The following is a 4,816-nucleotide window of genomic DNA, read 5'->3' as shown; positions in this document are numbered from 1 at the left end:
TTGCATCCCAGGAGCATGGCCTCTTTTGGGCTCTTCTGTCCCCTGCTGGGCCTGATTTCACTGACTAAGTCCAATTCAGAGAAGAGCTTTTTGTTCTTCACACAGAAAGGAGAAAAATGAGCAGAAAACCATTAGACACATAGAGAAGGCAGCCCGGGGCATGTCTGGGAGCATGGCGCTTGGCAGACCATTCCCAGCTGCGGTGATCTCGGAGTGCGTGTGCATGTGTGTGCATCTCTGTGTGTACACCCATGTGTGTCTGTGTGCATCTGTGTGTGTGTGTGCACGTGTGTGTGTGTGCTCACCTTTCCCCTCACCCTTTGCTTTCCACCTCCCCCGCTGTCATGAGATCTGCAGGACAGACCTACAGAGGCCACAGACCCCGAAGAGCCCCAGCATGCTCCTTCCAGGTCGCAGCAAGTGGACGAGTCCTGGGGCACCCATGTGCATGTCAGAACCAGCGCCTCCCAGAGCCAGGGGCTGCCTTCCAGGACTTGGTCAGCTGGTCATACATCCTGGCCTGTGAGTCAGCTTCCTGCCGCTGGGACGCAGTACCAATATCTGCAAAGAGGAAAGCTCAAATTTGCTCATGGTTTCAGGTGTCCAGTCTGTGGCTGAGAGGCTCCAAGGCAGGGACATCATGGCAGAAGGGTGTGGCAAAGCTGCTTAGTCCGTGCTGGCAGGAAAGCAGAGCAGGGGACAGGTCTGGGGAGGACAGTGCAAGGGACTCCCAAAAACACCCCTCCACGCCCTACCCAGGCACGAGCTTCACTAATCCCCTGGGCCACTCCCAGGCCAATGAGCTGGATGACAGGAAGCTTAGCCCCAAACATCACCTTTATGAAAACCTAAATCCTATCAATGCTATTCTATAAATTATCTTAAAGTGAAAGTTAGCGCTGACTGCACACATCGTAGCTACTGGTCCTCTCTGCTGTCGCCCATGCTCCTTACACGACTTGCATCCACAGCATCTGCACAGGGCAGGCACCAGACAGTGGGTCGCGTGTCACACCCCAGCCCTGGATGCAGGGCTCCACTGGTGCCTTGCAGGCAGCCCTGCTGCTGGCAACTACATCACGGGAAGTACCAAGCTGTACGAACTGAGGCAGTCTTTTCTCCACTGAGCCAAGTGCTAAATATTTTCCTGCACCAGGCAGACAAAGTGAAAGACCCTGTAGAGCTGGGACTGAATGCAGGGTCTTTTTACTGAGCTACATCCCCAGACCTTTTTACTTTTTCTTATGAGGCAAAGTCTTGCTAAGTCTGTGAATTGCCCAGGCTGGGCATGAGTTTTCATCCCTCGTTCCTCAGCTTCCCAGAGTGCCGGGATTACAGAGGTGTGCCACCACACCTGGCTAAGACACCATGGCTGTGGAGACCCACCCACAATTCACATTCATAAAATGTCCCTAACCCTCCAAACCAAAGGCAGGAAGCTTAGCAAGCAGCTACGCAGGCAGAACACAGATGATTCCTCCCACTGCTGACCACACTTCCTAAGGCAGGGCCAGGCACAGTAACCACACCTGTTCCATTCCTCACTCTCTGTCTGTTATTTTTGTGTCTCCCTGTCCTGTTCATATTGAATTCACTGAATTTTGTGTGGAGTCTTGAGGCATTTACTGTTCCAGGCCCTGCAATTAGGAATTCACTTAATCCCCAATCTTCAGAGTGACAGCACTTAGAGATGGATCCCTATGGAAGTAATCAAGGTTAAACAAGGTCATAAGGATGGGGCCCTGATCCCATAGAGTTAGTGTCTTTATAAGAGAGACTGAGGGGACAGGGGAAGAAAAGGGGATTAAAACACGGGTTGAGACATGTTAGGTGCATGTACCAACTTTCCACTGGGAATGTAATCATTATATACTGCAAATATGTGCTAAAAATAAAAAATGAAAAAGAAAATGAGAGAGACAGACAGACAGACAGACAGAGACAGAGACAGAAAGACTGGAGGCATGGGGTTCACCAAGGCCCCAGCCCAGGCTGTTTCCTAGATGCTGGCCCGGAAGTTGGAAGTCGTGCCTGGTTCTGTCTGGAGCAGAACTGTGGCCCAAGGGTCTGGCTCTTCCATGGTCTGAAAAAAAAAAAGGGCTTTGTCAACCCTCAAGAAAAAAAGGGAAACCAACCTGACCACTGCCTCTTGAGGTAACAGGGTTCCCTGGAAGCAGAGAGCTCTGGGCAGTTTTCGTCACTGCTGGGAGCAGGCTGAGCTGGAGGGCGCCGAGGCTACTGTCTTCCTGCCAGCCCCAGCTTTCTTGTCCTGAGCCTCGGGTTCCATCCCAGAGTGGACGTGGTCATGCCAGCCGAAGTTCTGGGTAACCATAAGCTTCCACCACACAAAGGTCAACTGCACTAGCACCCATTAGCCTCTGGCACTGTGCAGACGCCTTCGCTTTTCCTTACAGGACCTGCGCCTAAAAGTGACCACATGCCGGGAGCAGAGGCTGAGGGCCCAGGCTTTGGCCCCTGCCATCCCGGCCAGCATGGAGGACCCCTTCCTTGCAAACCTTCTCCATTCCTCTGCCCCCAGGACCTTTCCTTCCTCAGCGCCCTGTCTTCTCCTGTACTTTTCCTCCTCCGTTGCCATGGCAATCTCTGCGCATCTTACAGGCCATCTCCTCTTCCAGCTTAGCAGCATCCAAAAGGGGAAGTACCAGGGCCTGGCCATCTCTGACATTTTAATGACAAGCATGGTGCATGGCATGCGATGGGTGCTCCGCACCGCTGTCCGACCAGCCGTTGAGTGAGGGATATGGGCATAGATGGATAAATTAATGGGGACAAGTGCGGAATAAATTGCAGAGAAGGACATTCATCACCACGCAGCTGGACAAGGGGCGACTTCTCATTTACACTCGAGACTCCACACGAAATTCAAATTCTCATTACTGTATGGCATAGAACACAACCCATGATTTTAACAAGGGCCCTGAGAGGTGCGACCCTGGGGAGGCATTTAATGTGTTCCACTCTTCCTATTGATCAGGGCCCTGCGAAAGGGCTGAAAAGATTAGCTTCAAACGCTTTTGCTTGAAAGACTAAAAGGAAACGAATTCTGCACGGCTTGCTGAAGCCAAGCCTTTCAGACATGCCACTGCCACCTCACGACACGTCTGCTGCCCGCCACATGGCGCGTTGCCGTGCCAACGCACATTCTGAGTCACCCAAGCAGATTTAATGCCATCGCCACCCCGACCTTCTCTTTGGCTCTCATGAAATTGGTAGAGGGGACACTCTGCCCCACCTAAGAAATGATTTGAATCAGCTTCGTTCCGGAAATAACTATGGCAACCGCGCTGCACCCCTTCTGCTGCCTTTGCCTGTTCCGGTGTGCCGCATCTCCCCACCCACGGAGAGAGGTGGCATGATGGACAGCCGCTCCGAGTCTCGCAGGGAGGGTCTGAGGCACAAGCTGACTGAGAGCACACAGGCCTGGCGCCGGGAAATTCGAGGAACTTCGACGCTGGGCTTCCTTCTATGGCCGCCCCCAGATGATCATGTCCTCCTCTTCTGGGGCCCTGACCCCGAAGCCGTGCATCTTGGGTGCTTGCAGGGTGTGCGTGCACTTGGGAGAGGCAGACAAGGTCATGTAGGCCACAGTTTGTGGCCAAACCCAGGCAAGCCAACATGAAGACATCAGCAAACCTGGAAAGTGAGAGAGTAACCGACAGCACGCCAGTCAAGCATGGAACAATGGGAGAAGGAGTCGTGGAGAACTTCTGTGAACACTATGTGCCCTGTTTGAGTTTCAAAGAATATGATGGTCACTCTTTTATCTGCTTGCTCAACTTCATGCATTTGCACGCCTGCTCTCTTGATTGCTGCAGTGGTCCATTAATGGAGGTGTGGAAGTGATGGTGAGGGCGAAGGGGACCGTGAGGGCGAAGGGGACCGTGAGGGCGAAGGGGACCATGAGGGCCAAGGGGACCGTGAGGGTGAAGGGGATCGTGAGGGTGAAGGGGACCGTGAGGGCGAAGGGGACCGTGAGGGCGAAAGGGACCGTGAGGGCGAAGGGGACCGTGAGGGCGAAGGGGACCGTGAGGGTGAAGGGGACCGTGAGGGTGAAGGGGATCGTGAGGGTGAAGGGGACCGTGAGGGTGAAGGGGACCGTGAGGGCGAAGGGGCAGTCGCAGAGCAGCATCGCCAGCACCGCGGAGCTAGTGAGAAGCGAGTGATTCTCTTGCGGCCTGATGCAGCCTGCCCAAGGCTCTCTGGTGTTCTTTCCAGATGCTATTAAGTGAAATATTTTCAATATTAATATAGCATTTATAACATCCTGAGTGCATAAAATGTCTACTAGCATTTAATTTGTGTGCTCACTCGTCTTCCACAAGTTTCACAAGATCAGGAGTTCTGCACTCCTTTTCTACAAGTACAACTTTTTTCTTTTTCTTTCTCTTCTTTTCTTTTTCTTTGGGGGGTGGGCACTGGGGATCGACCTTAGGACCTTAAGCTTGCCAGGCAGCCTCTCGCCCCTGAGCTATGTCCCTGGCCCAACAAGTACAATTTTTATATAACCTTCAGTTGCATCAGATTCATGTCACAGAAACAACTCCAGGCACAGCGGAAATGATCTGCATGCCCTGCACATGGGGTGACTGTGTGCAGTGCCCTTTGAGGGTGAACCCTCAAAGTTGAGGGATAGGGCAGGAAGGGCAGAACCCCAGGGCGGATAGTCCCTGGACACTGGGACACTGTTTCCAGGTACTGTGGGATTGTGGAAGGCCCCTGCTCGGGCTTTGCCTGGCTCCAGAAGCCTTAAGGTGTGTGTGTGTGTGTGTGTGTGTGTGTGTGTGTGTGTGTGTGT

Source organism: Octodon degus, unplaced genomic scaffold (genome assembly GCF_000260255.1).
Source record: "Octodon degus isolate 3935 unplaced genomic scaffold, OctDeg1.0 scaffold00089, whole genome shotgun sequence".
Taxonomy (NCBI): Eukaryota; Metazoa; Chordata; class Mammalia; order Rodentia; family Octodontidae; genus Octodon; species Octodon degus.
This window is presented reverse-complemented; position numbering follows the sequence as displayed.